At 40.0% G+C, this 17473-nt stretch overlaps 1 protein-coding gene across 2 annotated transcripts in view; it reads left to right on the forward strand.

Annotated features, from left to right (window-relative positions):
• The window catches only part of BMPR1B (bone morphogenetic protein receptor type 1B), a 241410-nt gene that overhangs the window by 80048 nt on the left and 143889 nt on the right, over positions 1-17473 (forward strand). The window contains exon 4 of one of the 2 annotated variants that reach the window (XM_059470648.1): positions 6992-7123. The exons of the other annotated variant lie outside the window; for it this stretch is intronic. The gene's annotated coding sequence lies outside the window, so the exon portion shown is untranslated. The remainder of the gene's footprint in view (positions 1-6991; positions 7124-17473) is intronic. 2 annotated transcript variants of the gene reach the window in all.

The following is a 17473-nucleotide window of genomic DNA, read 5'->3' on the forward strand; positions in this document are numbered from 1 at the left end:
GAATTTGATTGGAAGCTAGCATGTCTTCAATTAGAAGAATCTGTTTGCTTTTTCTTTTTATCTGTCTTAGAATACATAATTCTTTTTAACCTTCCTTTTTAGTATGAGTCATACTGCACTCCATGGAGAATCCTGTTTTCTTCTTGATAACAACCTGCACCTACAAAAGAAGTCTCTTCAGAGCATTAGGACAACAGGCTTCCATACGCAGCAGCAGTGTAGATACTGAGGATACTGCTCCTGGGTACTGGTCCACAGCCACTTTTTGGTGGCAAAGATTAGATTCTGCCTCATTTCCTCCAACTGTAGGTGCTCATTCTTACTACTGAGCTGCTCCAGTAGTGGATGCAGCTCTGCTGGTGGCATGGAGCCGAGGGTTGGGTGATGGGCAGGAGGTGGGATGAGGAAGGATGCTCCTCAGTTCCATTTTCTGACTTCAAACCTGGGAAGCACCTGAAATGTTGTCCATATGGACTGCTCACATAGGTATCTGAAAGTCTTTTACTGCACTTCTTGTTTAAAAGGTAGCAATTCTTCTAAATTGGAAAATGCAGCATTTTGCAAGTGAGGTGAGTTTCTGTCTGAAATTTGCCACCACCAGAAAGTGGCAACTCAAGATGTCTAATTTTCCATGTTTTGAGTCAGTGACTTGTGTTGTAGCAGATACATCACCTCAAACACTTGTTTCAGGCACTTTTCTTTCTGCCTTGGTATGTTACCTGATCATATGGATACAAATCAGGCATGAGACGTCTCATCTGGAAAGGTCTGTGACGAAGGCGTGTAGGGACAGCATTTGCAAGTGGTGTAGTTAACACAGCTGGCACTGTGCCAGCTTTCCTTAATTGGGTTTTGGGAGAGTGTAGGTACACACAGATTCTGGGGTGATTGGGGTGGGGCTGTGTCCAGCCTCATCCCCCATGGGTGCAGCTGTGAGCAGCAGGTGAGCAGCACTGACAGCAATGAGCCATGGAGTGCCCAGGGGCACTGACCCATCACCAAAGGGAACAGAGGGCACACAGGGGCAATGTATGGCAATGAGGGTATAAAAGGCTGGGCTGAAGGACATGAAGGGCTGATGCCTGACGCCTTCTGAAGTGGTCTGGTGTTGCTCTGTATGAGGAGATGCCTGAAGCCTTATAATGAGGTATGGTGTTACTCTGTATGGGTGAATGCTTAAAGCCTTCTAAAACTGCATGGCAACACATCATGGCTGTCTCAACTGCCACATATGCTGTGACAGGAGAGAGCTCATTTTAACTTACGACAATTAGGACATGGTTCTAGCATTTTTACCAACTGCATCCACTCTCCTCCACTCCCACATTTTGATTAAAGAAAGAAATTTATGTTAGAATTTAACCTCTAACTGACCTCTTAGTTATGTACAAGTACAAAACTTACTTGGAATCTTTTTTTAAACAATTATTTCATTGGGAAGTGTGGTGCTTCTAGCTACGAGTGCTTCATATGATGTGACAGTTGCTAAATGCAGTGGTTCTGAGACCGCTCTGTTCCAAAGAGGAGCAAATTTTTACATTGTAATGTTATAGTAAGTGCAAGAAGTCTTCAACATTGTGGGCTGTCTTGTTTGAGAAGGGTACTCATTTAATGAAGGAATAATTGCATGGAGAGCTGCATCAATAGGCAGATGCTACACAACTTGAAAAGATAATCTGAACATGCTTAGCACATAACAGTTAATGTTGCAGGACTTGAGACTATTATTGTCTCCCTAGAGGTAGTATTAATTAAGAGGCTAAACCCAAGAACAAGGTCAGACATTATTTCCACTTGGAGAACTTCTGAGAATAAACTGATTATTTGTTAGAATACGTCTTTTATTCATGTATCTTGCTAAGCATATTAAGTTAAAAGTGGTTTGTGAATAGCAAAGCATCTGAATAATTTTGCTTTTTTTTTTTGGTGAGCAATTGGTTGTCTTTGGACAACATACTGAGCACTTGGACTGCAGTAAAATTATATGTAAAAGGGTAGCCAGTTGTATTCTGTGTATTATTAGCAAAGTCAATTAGTGCTGTTATTTCTCATATTACAAGTACTGTTTTGCCACTTTTCTGTTACTTCTTCCCCATGCTTTCACTTCCCTGGACTTCACTGGTATTCATTCAGTGTTATTTGCTTAAGAGGAGAAAATTCTTGCAGCATGTCTTTCACCCACCTTTGTCTTAAAGCCCAGTTTTGACCTTTGGAACCTAAATAAAATGGTTGTGTTCCCTAAAATTGGGTAATTTCCGCTAACTTCTGAAGGATTCAATAGATAAATAAATTCAAAGGCATTAGTAGAGTGCAGTTCTGCCAAATGTTGAGCATATTTTGTGAGGAATTCTGTGTCTTCAAATTTCATCTAGAACAATTAAATTGGCTAAGTCTTTGCTGAGCAGCACATGCCAGAAAAATATATTTGTAATATATGTAGAAAATGTACGGATATTTAACTGCTTGCGTATAAGCAGAAAACCTGGCTTCTATCTACTTCATATCTAATTTTAAAAATAAGAAAAAAGAAATCTTCACTTTATGTTTTTTCTCTGAAATTAAGGATGAATAGCATTTTATTCAGGTATTTCTGAATGACTTGGTCTTTACAGAATTAAGATGCAAAAAAATTAGTAACAACAGCAGGCTTGTCTACAGAAACAGACTTTGCAAACTTATTGGTTCTGACTTGTGATGGCTGTAATTTTTGGAGTTCCATAATATTTTGTTTTCCCATAGAAACATCTGTCCCCGTATTTCATAAGTATGGCAGCTTTTGCACTGGGAACCATTTATTTTGATGCAAACATCATAACATAAGGATTTAAAATGATGAATTTTGTTAAAACAGTATTTAGGACACAGTTGTTCATGGCAGGAGGTCCTCTTTAATATGTGAATTATAAACTGGGAGGTCTCTTTTCTGCTTGAGTTTTTTTCCCAAACATATTTAATCCACAGGATTAGAAGGTGAAAATGAATTCTTTGTGCATAGCTGAAACTTGAGATCACTGTCAAGGAGTGAAATTTTCCAGAGTTTTGTCAGTACTACGCATTTAATAATATGCTTTTTGTAAAGCATTTTTACAGTATTCTCTTCATATTTAGTGTTACCTCACAAGAGAGTTCAGATTTGGATGTGTATTTTTTCGTATGATTTATGCCAAAGCACAAGAACACTACTTCAAGTTTTGGACCAGGGAAATCCTGTAGCGCAGCTAAGGTGAAAGTCCGTTCCCTTTGTGCTCATCCAATGGAGAAATGCTGACAGATTGGACAAGGTGGCTTTTGTAAGGCTCAGTTTGTGCGAGCTGCAGTGACAGTGAGCAAACCCCAGCTGGATACAGAGAACACTGAGACAACCAGTGAATGAGTTTCTAGGTTGGAGCCTTGTTTTATGAGATGATACAGGAAAAGAACAGCTGTCTTTTAAGTATGTAATCCTTGGGCCATCCTGAAGCTAATTGAGATGTTATCTGAAGGAGTGTAACCATCAAACAGAACTTTTGCTTGAGATCTTCTATGCCAGTTTCATGTATGCTCTCAATTTATGCACACAGTGATTTTTTCCCCACTGGTTTTCCTTGGGTTGACTGTCCTGCTGCCAGTCCTGTCCAAAGTACTGTTATTGTATGATACTTTATGTAGACTGTTGACCAAGTTCATATAGTAAAATTTGAGTATGTTTATAAAGAAACATATTGTCTTGGTTTTGTGTGAACCTTTAAGACTGCAAAGAAGTCTGTGGAAAAGAAAAAAAAGGCACATTATTACTGAATTCAGGAATTGAAAAGAAATATTCCATCTGCTAAAACATCTAGTGTATGTATAAAGATGATATTTTCACAAAAGCAGTAATTCTCTTCAGTGAATCAGGTCACATGCTGATCTACAAGCTTCTCATCTATAGTGAACTGTCGTGTACAGAGGTAAAAGTGGACCATGAGGAAATTACTATATACTTCTTGCTCAGTAAAGGTTATACTATTGACATATATTGCTATATGACATGAGGAATTGAAGTGATGTAGTCACAGGCCACCCATGTTATTCAAAATCAAAACCATTTTCCAAGACACCTGCACAGGCAACGTTTTCCTCCAGCACTGGGATACCAGCTCATCTGAGTTCATCAGGTTTTCATAAATAATTTTCTCATTCTTCATGTACTTATTCCTTACAGACTCTCTCCATTACTGGCTGTATCAGAGCTAGTAGTAGCTTATGTCTGCATCACACCAGCTGGAAGGGATTTGGCATTTTACTTTGTGCAGGGCAAAGGTCCCACATTTAAGTGTGGCCTCATTGACACTGCAGCTTTTCTGTATTTTTTGGCAGTAGGTATTTGTTTCAGTGGTTAGTGATGAGGCTGTTACTCTTGTCCTAGAAGATTAAATTTTGCTGGGATTTTGAGAGTATTCCCAGCACTTGATGCAGGCAGTGCTGTTGAACAAACAGAAGCACAGCAAGATTTGTTTTATTGAGACACTTGCCTGGCAACCTCTTTGTCCTGTATGTGAACCAAGAGGCATTGCACAAACTTTGACAAGCCCTGGGTGGTTTTGATAGAAGGCAAAGCAGTGAAGCGCCTCAGCAATTCTGCTCTGACCTTCCTACTTAATCTGGTTGAACAATTTGTTCCTACAGCTAAATTTCTTGAGCCATGCAGTATTTTATTTCTGATCTTTTTCTGTCCGGTACTGGCCTTTCTGCCAGTTTACACTGCCACCTGTCTTCCTGTCTGGTTTTGAGGTCTGATTCCCTGCTGTGTTTTTTTTCCTTATCAAATACTGCTCCTTTCCAAGCCGTATTTCCAGTCTGTGACTATATAAAGGAATTGAGTAAACTCTCATTTCAGCGCTTACTCATTTGCAAAGATAATCCACTTTGCCTGAGACTTGCATGCTTTTGCTGAGCATATGATTAAATTTGACTTGGATATCTTCCCTCAGATCAATTGCTCATTTTAGCTGTTGTTTTTTCCCTAAGTGTCTTGGGGATTTTTGTTGCTGCGGACTTTTTTTTTCCCTCCTCTTCCCCTGGCTTCCTATCACTCATGTGCTACCAAAGCAAACTTGACAATCAAGTGGGATAATGTTATCAGTTTCATGTTGTACTGTACTGGGCACACTCCATTCTCCTCCTATCAGCACCAGCAAGTCAAGCAGTTGGGAAGTATTTGAGACATTGCTGTACATGAAAGCGAAGAATTATGTGCCTTTTTCTCATTTATTAATATAAGTAAAACCTTTTTAATGTTGAGGTGACATTATTGTTACTTTTCTTTTGCAGAGATTAAAAATACAGCTGTTGCCTAAAGTTCTTACCTTTGAACTTCAAGACCATTTGTTTTGTTTTGTTTTCTTTTTTTTTTCATTTGTACAATGAAAGCAAGTAAGACTGAAGAGTTTGTTGAAAAACTTGTCTGATCCTTCTGCGTGTCACAGATTATCATACCTCTTGTACTTAACCTATATTAAGACAATAAATTATATGTGATTATTGCAAATTTGTCCTTTGCCATTATATATATTCTGGCAAGATTTTTTGATATTGTAGCTCTTGATATAGTGAGTTGAATAATTCAACATTCCTGGCCTTGGTAATTTAGAACACCAAGTAATCATCCTTTCTGGAACATCTGTCCATAGCTGAGGGGTTTTTTTGTCCCTTCAGCAGCTAAGACTGGATTTTCTTCCAGTGGAAGCACGTGGGAAACTGAAATCAAGTCTTCTTCTAGAACTTCTCTAAGTTCAAACAGTTTAACTTTTAATTGCTTACTCTAAGTTCTTGTTGTTTTCTCTCTGACTTTAAGTTGTGATTTAAAGGTGGAACAGCAATTTTTAAGCTGATTTTGGTGTCAGTAATGCTGCTCACTTGGTACAGATGTTACTGGTAGAACCTGAGTCTATACTGGTGATGAATCTCAAATCAGACAGTCTTTTGAATAGCTGCTTTTTAGTTCTTTTTAGCATCAACCTTTTTGATCAGAATTTTGAATAGCAAAGAGTGAAATGGTACAGAAATACTGATGTTCTCAATGTGTAAACCCTTGTTTAATCTGATAGATTTGCTATGCTCATCAGACGATGAAACCAACTTTGTTTCCCTAGATCTATTTTATATAAATCCATGATGTCTGGCATTAATCTAATAACTGTTCCTGGTTTCTGTATCAGTTGAATCCCCTGAAAGTATTTCCTTTCCTTGCTTGAATCAATGTTATGCCATGTGCTGTCAGCACCTGGTTATTCCCAGTGAGACATGAAAAAGTGGAGCTTCATTTTCCCGTGTTTGCAATGTATTCTGTTGATTTTCTGCGACAGTGTACAATTTAAGACTATCACTCTGTGTGATGGAAATGGCCACTTCCATCTTTATGTAACCTCTGAGTTACAAACTTAATGCCTAAATGTTGTCAGATCATACCCATCTTGTAATGTTGATAACCACTGTGCCCCATACCCTTGGAAAAAATGGTAGCATTACTAACCATGGTATTTTTCAGATCTTTAGCTTCACTATTTTTAGACTTACTATAACTCATCTAAGCCTGACATAGAAATCAAAGAGAATCAAGGGTGTTTGCTATCCCTGGAGGTCTAACACTTGTCCCTGTGTTTCCTGCACAGTAATGAAATCAGGCCCTACATCCCAGCCTGTGTGTCTTCCTGGTCATCTGCACCTGGATCAGTTGGGGGAAGAAGAAGTTGCAACTGCAACATGAAGCACCCTTCCTCCCTTCCACAGCCAATTAAACTTCTCTCCAATTCACACATTCCTTTGCCCCCACTCTAATTTTCCACTCCTGTAGCAGTCCTACAGAAGTTGGTGAAGTTAATTCTCTCATTTTATTCTGTTCACTTTTAAAATCCTCTTTCATTTGACCTTCTGAGCAGTCCTAGCAGCTGATCCAAGCCGTCTGCCAGTACCCCATGTTGCCACAGGACCTTTTCTCTGTACGGCTTCAGCTGTGTCTCTCTTTTGCCAGGTGCCAGAAGATCAAATTCCTGATTTGCAAGCCGCCAGTAACACAGAGTAATTTAGAAGAGGTAGCAGTGGCTGTCAAGGAGTATCTTGGGAAACAGAAATCTTTACCAGGCCGTGTGGGAACAAAGTTCACGTGGGTACAGGTTTTGCAATTACAGAAAATGGCAACAGTCTATTTCAAGAAAAATAAGGGGTTTGCATATTGGAACACTTGTCAGTGTGTTTTCCTTTTGACAGTGTGACAGTTTGTAAGTCCCCTTTCTGTCAGTGCTAAATTTCCAGGCATAGAAATTGTGCTTTCTGATGTAGCTTAAGGAAATCTTTGAAGTGAGGTACATTAGCATATAAACTTTGGAATTCTTTGGTTGTTCTTGGGTTGGGATAATAAATGTTTGTTCAGGTGTCTCAGAAGTGAATGTTTTCTGCCTTGTCTCAATACATTAACTATGGTGCTGTATTTTCATTGAAACATCTGTAGTATTTTTCAAACTTGGGCTTATTTCTAATTTCTGTTCCTCCAAATTATAAATTTTGCATCTTCTTTTGATCTTGCCTGCTTTGAGTCTGAATGAAAGTGTTTCTTGCATGTTATGAATGTCTCACTCCCTTGGGGTATTCCTCCCTTCCTGGCAGAGAACACGGGACTGGATCAATCATTTGTCATTTAACAGTGTTAAAGATTCCACGGGCTTTATCTCTTATCAGTTCTGATAAAATGCTTGTTCCAGTTTCATGTCAAGCATCCATGTTTGGTAGCTACTGTCTAACGAGTCATATTTTTGTAGGACTGACCATATGGACAGTGAATCTGAAGCATTAAGTATTGTGAATTTACTTGGTGCTGATGAACTGTGAGTTTGTTTGGTATACACAAAATCGCTTTGAAATGCAGATTTTTAAAATTATTATTAATTGCACAGATGTAAGCCATCTGTGTAGTGACTGTGCATTAAGTGAAGGTGCAAGAGCTGTTCTCCAGGACAAATGGATATTTTATGTTGGCAGGAGAAAAAAAAAAGTTTTTGGAAACTGAGAACACACAGTAGCTGGAACATACGACAACCTTGAATTTTGTAAGCAGAAAGGGTGTGAATGGAATGATACTGCATACCAGCAGAAATTTTAAATATACATTTTCTTAGAGAATTTGCTAGGGAGAGATGACATTTCCTGCATATTCTATGTGTGGTTTTACATAAGACTTATTTTTGTGTTTTAATAACATTAAATAGCACTGTGAAAAATTAAGTGTAAAAATGGTCCACAATAGGAAGTCTGTAGGATGTGTGCACAGGCCAGAGGGACTCATCATTTACTTTTTTTGCTTTTTTCTGCATTTAAGTGCTCGTTTGCAACGTTACGTTAATGTAGGGGTTTGGAATGAATTATAAAAGGAGTTGATAATAGCTTGTTTTGGCTGTAAAGCTGCACTCTCATTTTTTTGGCAGTAGGTAAAAGGGCTGATTAGAAGAATGCATTTCCTGTATTTTTCAAATATAAACCAGATAGTCATGAAAAGGTTGTTCACTGTTTTCTGAAGACTCTTCTTCTTTTTCTAATGGGAAATTTTAGTTTGGGTGAAGAATGCGTCAGTCCTTATGCACAAAACAAATATCAAGAAAAAGTAATTGTATTAGTTTTTTCCTCTCCACACCCTCCTTCACTCCCTCCTGGATTCTGCCTGTTTCTGGCTTTGAACAGATGAGATCCCCTAATGACCACATTAGTGCTTTTAATTCTTCAAAGCAGGAGTGAAATTACAATTTACTGTATGTAAATATCAAAAATACTTCAAACAATGTTCCCGATGGTCCAGATTTTACATAATTTTTAAAAACGAAGTTAAATATACAGGTGTGGGTGGTCCATCTTCTAGTTTTTGATGCTTACAATTTCTAAGATCACCCCTTCGAATACTTAAATTGTTGTTCCTATTTCGATGTGAAGGATCAGAGGTTTTCCAGATGCAATGTCTAAAGACTTATTTCTAGTGGTGTTCTTCTCTTAACTCACTTAGAGCCACTGCTGTGTTTTCCTCTGGTGGTTGCGGTGGGTTTGAGTAGTTTGGAGAAGCTGGGAAGAATTTCAGTAAACAGGCAAAAAATGTATTCCGGTGATAGTCATGTTCTGCCAGTGATGCTGTGCTGGTAAGATTTGTAAGGAAATTTTGGATGATGTGGTAGGTAAAACGTCATAAGCAGCAGCCTACATATCCATTGAATCTGTTTCCTCATGAGGCTCCTTGAAGCAGAAATTCCTTGATGTTCCTTGAGGTCCTGCACCCTCTTTTCCAGACTGGTACCTCGATTATCCAGTGTAGCTGACTAGCACATCCCTGTATGGCAGAGCAGCTGCATTCCACGTCAGAGGCCCAGCAGCACAGGAGCAAAGTTAAGAGTCAGAGGTGCTTGACAGCCACAGAGGGAGCTGCTGCATTCATCCCCATTCACACTTCTTAAGTGCTCTTTAGAATGGGGGTCCTGCCCTCCCCTCGTTCTGGGAATAGCAAATACTTGGCACTGCCAGGTGACACTGGCAAAAATCCGCAAAGATTTTGCCTAAAGAGAAGAATTATTGCATTTGTTTCTATTAGAAAAAAGAAGAAAGACTCTCAGCGTTACTCTCCTCCTCAGGATGGCTTTGGACTGCCTTCCACCTAGACTGAGTTGAAATTATTAGTGCTTTTAGTGCTTTATCTGAGAATAACTTACCACGTGCTGTAACCCAGTGGAACCTGGGCTAGCTCTGGACACTCTAGTAGCCACAGGAGCCACAACAGGAGGGGGGAACAGCTGGGGACTGGGGTTTGCTCATAGCTGAACCTGAAGAGCTGCAAGCTCTGCAGGGCACACTGCTACAGCCACAGCAGGGACCAGGCGAAAAAGAAAAGATTCTTTTGTCTTGAAGTTCCTTAGAGAAAGCCTATACCACGTGAAGGAATAATGAAAAAATAACCCCAAACGCCACAATACACAGGGTTAAGTACAGTAATAAACCAGGGGGGTGGATACAGAAAAAACAACCAATAGGAAAACTTCAAGGGCGGAGCTAGGGCATTTCATCAACACTGCGTGACCAATCAGGATAGGGGAGGAGAGGGAAGAGGTCACATGGGCCAATGGGGGGCATCGTGGATTAGGGGATTTCCAAGTGGGTGTTTCAATCAGTGATTGGCCCAGGGGGTGAGTGGCAGGGAACATTCAGGAAAAAGGGGCGGAGTTGCTTTGACAGGCAGGGAAAGAAGGGCAGGGTCGCCTTGATAGACAGGGAAGGGACTAGAACGAAGGGAGGAGAATAGATTGAGGTACAGCTTTAAGGGAGAGTACAATTTAGGGAAAAACCAACTTGGGGAAAACATGGGGAGATAACAGAATGAACCATTTAACAATAACTTAATGAAATAAACACAAACCACAACAATCACAGGGGCATTAAATGGTACTGGCCCAGCCGCTGTGTCCCTGTAAGATTCATGCACATGCAGCACAGGCAGCTTGCTCAAGAGTCCTCTCTCCCTGCTGGGCTTTTAGCTGGCTAACCATCTCACCTTGCCTCTCATGGGTTAACACAGCAGAGCAGCAGGGAAAAAAGTGTTCTGTCATCATCATATCAATGTTTGCTCTATGATGGTGATGCACACTTTTTTACAGAAAACAACATCCCAAAGGTTTTGTGAGGTCTAGGGCTATGGGAGCCTGTGTACTGGCGTTTTATGGCAGCAGAAATCTTTATGCTGGTGTACAAATCTCCTTGAAACCTTTTCCAACACAAGCCTGCTGTTTCCATTAAAGGATTTTATGGGGCTCCCTGTACATATCTTGCACAGCTTACCATATTGGCTCTTAAAAGTGGCTTTGAATACAATGCCAAGGCCCCCCAGTAGCAGCTTTACAGGCTGCTGGGGAGCTGGGACGCTGCAGTTGGCTGTCCCTGTGCTAGCCGAGCTCCCTCGCTGGCTTCTTCAGATAAAACGATGATGCATCTGTTCTGCCTAGTTTAATTAGATATGACTTCCTTCCTGGATGCAGCAGGGAGCTCTGCAAAGTGCTACCAGCTCTTGTTCCAGAAGTGCCTCCTTCGAAGGAAAAATGGGTTCTAATCTAATGCCAAGGTCTAATCCCCCTCTGTACCTACTCAGTGCCTGTGTAAAGGACTTCCATGTGGGCCCTAAAAATGAAAACAAACGCTTCATCGTCAAGGTAGTTTCTGTTTCCTTTCAGGAATCCTGGCATAATTTTTTTTTCTTGCTTTCAGTTTTGCAAAGTTGCTGAAAAGCCCTGAATCTCAATACTTTGTGGAGAAATTTAGAAATCATTGTCTATGCATCAGGTTGTATATGAGCACTGCTGAAGAGAGCTTCTAAACTCATTAGTACTCCTGAATAATTAGATCTGGGATAATGTGCTAAGCACCTTTTTGCCATTATATTAGACCCAGGTAGATGCTGCAGCCTGTAGCAGGTGATGGCAGCACAGAGGCAGGGTGCTGGAAGGGTTAATTCCACTGTGCCTGCCTGCAGAGACAATTTATATCCCAAGTTTTGTCCCAGGTGCTTGCAGGGTGCTGTTGAAGTGCAAAGTGACCTCTGGTCGCCTCAGGACGAATCCAGCTCATTTTCATGTGGATATAAGGGCAAGGGTGTCCCGCTCAAATGTTGCCACTTAGAAGAAACCTTTTAAGGGGCACATATTGACACATAATGCATCTTGGTCTGTTTTTCTCTGTTATTTCAGTGCAAGGGGAAAACAAGAGTGTAAAACCTCAGCATGGTGTTGCACAGTAATTTTAAAAGAGGTAGAAGGTTGTACAACAATAGGCACTTTAGCAGTGATGGGAACTGAATAATATGATTTTTTGTTCAGGAGGCTAGATGTTAAAATTGGGAAATAAAACTGAAGGATATATAAATGCAAATTATTTTTTACCCTCAAGAAACACAGAGTTAAAATTTATCTCTTTAGTAAGCCAGACTTAAAGAGTAGAGCACTGAAAAAACAAACACTAGATAAACTTTTAATATAACATCATCCTCGGGCTTTTTTTAAAGGAAGAAACACACCTTACAGATTGTATGCAAGTAACAAACATCCGGGAGAAACTTCTTAAAGGAGGAGTTTGCTGCTCTTGTTAACTTATGTCTGAAGATGAAAAGTCTCAGGGAGATGGGAGAAGTCAAGTAGAAACAATTCTAGATCTAAACAGGCTTCATCACTAAAGAATATTTGAAAATTAATAGTAGAGTTTTGAAGACTCTGCCAAGGTAAATTCTTTTCAATGTAATTAGAAGGAAGGAAGTGTTCACAGTTGTTTCATGCTCACAGTGTTGTATTTCTATTTCATAAGGATTTTCTACTTTACATTGTTGTGGTTAATACTTGGAGGGAGAAAAACACAGAAAATAAGTCAGCTTTGAATGGGAAGGGTTAAAATTAAGAACAGGGCTACAATGCACATGGATCCTTTCAAATGGAAAAAAGTAGGAAAAGCCAGGCAGGACTCAGTGGTTTGATTTAGACATAATGCTGTGTTTTGAGGCATTTGCTTGTCCCAAACTGGTCCATAATGGTCTCTGCTTTTGGTTACTGCTTCTTGCCTAGACCAGAAGAGCATGTCATAGTGCACTTCCAGATGTGACTTCCTAGGCTCAAAACACTTCAGTGAGTCGTAAAGCAGGGTGTCAGTAGCCACGTTTTTCAAGATTGTTATACTTAGGCAAGAGCCCAGAGAGTATGATGTGAAAGGCTGTTCCATGGTTAGATTGCAAAACCATTGGCTCCAGGTTCTCATGATGTCTGTGTATGAATATGGCTGGAGCCTGAAATCTTGCAGCTTTGCACGTCTCCATGTTTTCTGACTTATTTTTTACGCAAAGACTACAGGGAACACCAGCCAACATGTGGCTTGTGTTATTTTTGAATTATTATTGTTAGGATTTTGCATAATGTGTTGACTAATGTGTTACTGGTGTGGTGTATCACAGAAATAAAATGTGGCCTTATTTTGACAGGGATACGCATGTTACAATTTCCTTGTGGTATATTGCACTGCCTTGTTAGTTTGATATTTTCCATTAATGTGAAAACGGAATAAGGGAGCTGAATAAATGTTCATCTGCCATGCATTTTCCCTCTCTGTGAAAGGCTCTCATGTCCTCTACCAGTTAGTCACCTCCTTCCCCGTAGTGCGTGATGTGCTGCCCCCTCAGAGTTTAGCTGGCAGTTCACATGCAGCTTGCTCCCCTGAGAAATCCCTGCAAGCAGAGCAGCTCCACCAGTCTTCCCAGGCTGTCCTGGGAGCCTCTTGGTCGCCTGGCTTGAGAAACTGGAATGTGTTCTTCTGGAAGTAGCCAGGATATAATGATCCAGGCATTTTCAAGTAAGTTTTATCCTGCCTATTTTCAGATTCAGAAGTTTATTTGAAACAGTTTATATAGATTGCTTCAGATTGTTATGGGAGTTTTTTGTCATGATTTTTGATGTGTAAACGGTCAAATTTTATGTTCGCTGACAGGCTTGCTGGGGTTTAATGATGCAGGTAATTTACAGGCTTTACTAGGGATGGAGATTTATGGAAGGAAAAATGTATGCAATTAGATACATTACTGTATTTCTATTTAAGTTTTAGAATAATTAACTTCAGAAGTTATTTGAACAGTTGGTAAAAGTTTTATGATGATATGGCTGTATTATGATTTTCCAGTCAGTTTCACTTTCACTGCATTGTTTTTGCTTTGCTGTTCACTTATTGGTCTGATTTTATTCAGTAGGAGCAACAATGATTATAGACATTCATTTCCTATGAAGAGTTTATGTTACTCTGTTAAAAACAAAGCCCAACTCCTCAAAAATAGTCTTGTAAAAATTCTTCTTTGAATAGGAAGTTTGAACAGCTGATCTTGATAGGTCATAGAGAGCAAATGTATTACTTAGAGGATGGGGTGCCAACATTTTACTTCTACGTCAGAGCAGTGTCTCATGCAGAATAATCCTCAAGATGGGACCCAGACTGCTCACGGTTTAGAATTAAACTAGAAGCACACACCATTGCCACTCTGAGGCTGAGGTTTTAGATGGTATTTGGAGTTGTATTTCAGGGGACAGGTGGAAGTAATGATGACAATTAGAATGCCTTTGATGCCGCATTTAGCAAGTGCTCTTTTACTAAAGTGGGTAGATCAAACACCAGGAAGCAGTTTCCTCACTTGTAATACGAAGCTTGGCTTTGCAGCCTGTGCTCTGTCTGAAAATCTGCCTCTCTTTTGCAGGGAGAAACCAAACTGTTGCTTTCCCTGCTCCTCTGTTTCCCCTGGTTTCCCTATTGGGTTTGCTCCTCTGTGCAAGTTTAACTCAGGAAATACACATGGAACCAAGCCAGTTCTTTGTCACCTGGGGTCCATGGACACAGCCACAAGAGCCTGAAAGCCTCCTGTCCCTCCTAGGAAGCCTCACCATGGCTGTGCTCAGAGCAAGCAAAGTGACTTCCCAAATGAGGGAATTCTGGCTATGAGTTGGGGGCTATTGCATTTTTGTCCCCATGAGAGATTTGATCCAAAACCCTGATAGTTCCCATTATTAATGTAATCAGATGGCACCGAGGGGCACAAAACTGCAGAATTTTGCCGAACACATTTGTCAGAGACAGCAGAAGTGTAATTTAAGTTCATGCTGATCTTTGAGTGGTGGCATTCATTGTCTCAGCTGATGTTTGATAAAGACCATTCTAATAATCTTCCCTTCAATTTGGTGGCTATTAAACACATTAGCTTCATAAAAACTGTGTTTTCTTATAGCCACGTTTCTCTAAGATGCTGAAAAGTAAGGACACGCTGCTCATCCAACTGGTTGACTGTTGTCTAGTTAAGATCTACGCAGAGTAAATCTATGCTGTAGACCTGAGTCGCTCAGTTATGTGTCATTTAAAACAGGGACCCACATGGGAGGTGTCTCTTGCTTCCACCAGCTCATCATTTGCTGGTTTTGCCACATTCTGTGCTCTAAATCCAACTTAAAAAAAGAGAGATGAGAGAGAATACTGATTCCGTAAATTGAACAGAAAGATTGGCTCCACATGCAATACTTTATTTCTTTTGTGTTTGTTGTGACTGAGAAAACAATGGCAGAGGACACAGGAAATGCACATGCAGTTGTGTACATGCAGATGAGCTGATGTTTGCAGTGACTTGGAGCTGTGAACATGAGATGGAATGTGCCATTCAAGCATTAGTCCATGTTCTGTCTTTTCTTCATGCTTTTTGTATTGCAACTATGCTTAGCATATAATGTTTTGGTTGAAGTGCAGCTTTGGAGTTCTGTAATGTGACTTGTTATGCATTCAGAACAACAAGGGTTGGGTTTTGAATTTTTATTTTATTTCAGACATAGAAAGGCATCTGCCAATTAGTCTGAAACTTTCAGGGATCCCCTGCTGTTATTTCTCGGCCATGAACACCTCATTAAAGTTTATTCAAAGTCAGCACTCCATGTTGAGTTGCTGGAACACTGAGTTGTTCTTTCCAGTGGGACTTGCTAGGTTTGAGTGAAGAGAGCACAGCTCCCTGCCGGTGTGCCCAGCATACCAGTGACTTGTGATTACAAGCAGGAGGGAGCAGTGCAGGGGCTACCAGCAGGCAGCAGCTTGGCACATCACACTCTTCATGCATTTTCTGGTGGCTGCTGTTTTAAATCCTTCTGTCATCCGGGAGGATGTGCACAGGCATTTCACAAATATTTCACATGTATGAACCCACCAAAGTGATTATTAGGCAGCGCACATTCATGTGACTGCTATAAAGCTTTCAATGCAGAGAGGTTGGACTAAATGACCTTTAAAGGGTGCCTTCTTACTCAAAATGTTTTGTGATTCTATAGTGTTAGGTGCACATATTTGTAAAATTTGAATAGCAGAAAATATATTCTCTGCATTTTAATATCTTATTAGCTATCAAAATTCTCTGGTATTTTATATTTTATATACTATGGATATATTTTTTCTATTTTCCATAGACATGTGGGTAAACATAGTGGAAAGAGCAAATCTAAAGAAATTCCTCTTTAATTATATAGATAAATCACTGTTTTCAAGCTAGTGGGTGGGAAATGTCTAAAAATATTTTCTGCCAGTAAATTATATTGCAGTTAGCACAACCACATTTGTATGTGATCCCTTAATTTATGTGCGTGGCAAACTCCAAGGTGAGATGACCCAGATCTGATGGCAGCCTTGTATCAGTGTAAAGCAGATGGGCAGCGGCAGCTCCCCAGGCAGCCACAGTGCTCTTGTCAGTGGAAGTCAGCCTGAGATCACAATCTGAAACATTTACATATTCTAGATAAGAAGGTGAAACTTAATATTTCGTGCTACTAGTTTTGAAGGAACTGTCTCAGCTGGGTTTCTGTTTGTTCTGTTTTTTTACTGTCTCTTTTTCTTGTGCTGTGAAGTACAAGGAAAAACTAAGCCAGGACATTATTGCACAATAAAAGACTATCTGGTACCTAAGAATGGGAAAGGAAACTTACTCTGCACGGTCCGTCTATTGCTAGTGAGACATACAGCTGGATCTCTGCAATAAATTACTGTAGGTTACCTCAGGTACTCTCTGAGCAAGAAAAATTTCTGAACTGAGCTTGCAAGAGTGGTTTTTATTGTGCAGAGTCCTCCTCTTTGTTTGAGATAGACAATAAGTAAAGTAATGTGATGAAATTTTGTCCTTTTTGGCCTTTTCAGGATCCTGGTTTATTGCAATGGAGCACTTGCATGAAGTTTTGCCACATAGGCATTTTTTTCAGGTGCTGCTGAATAAAATAGCTTCAAATTGCCAAGAAGTGGCTGCTGGGTTATGAGCATGAATTTCATAGTGTTTTATCTAAGTTAAAGCAAAATCAAGAGAAAAGCCAACAAGGTCTTTGTTAAAACAAGCAAAACCACACAAAAAAGTGTGTTAGGCTGTTTAAAAAAAAAGTCTTTGCTTGGCTCTGGTGGGTATCCTCAACCTGAAGTTCATAAGTACTAGATTTTCTTTCCAAACAGAAGGTGCCTTCTGAATGTGGTCAAGGCATCGGACAGATCAATTAGCCAGAATAAATAATAGTATGTTGCTTGGAGGCATAAGGCAAGGCTTCAGTCCAACAGTACTTTGAAGTTATGTAGACTTTAAAAGGAAGATAAGCGGATACAAAAGTTCTGCAGCAGATTGAGTTAGACACCAGATTACAATTCTTTTATGGTTGCAAGCAAATAACTGAAACTCTAGGCTTCTATTTGCCATACATGAGCACAATGAGATAGTGTTTCTTACTTTCAGGAGAGAAGTGAACATTGTTTCTTGAAAATGCCCTGTGTGGCATTTATTCCTATTGTATGGGGTTTTTTGGGTGGTGGGTGGGGGGTTAAGATAGGTCATTTAGAAACATCTTTTTGGAATTGTTGTCATGGCATGAAAGAAAGAAAGGAACAAAGGTCTTTGCTTGAGTCTCAAATTGGAATT

Source organism: Ammospiza nelsoni, chromosome 4 (genome assembly GCF_027579445.1).
Source record: "Ammospiza nelsoni isolate bAmmNel1 chromosome 4, bAmmNel1.pri, whole genome shotgun sequence".
In the NCBI taxonomy this organism is placed as follows: domain Eukaryota; kingdom Metazoa; phylum Chordata; class Aves; order Passeriformes; family Passerellidae; genus Ammospiza; species Ammospiza nelsoni.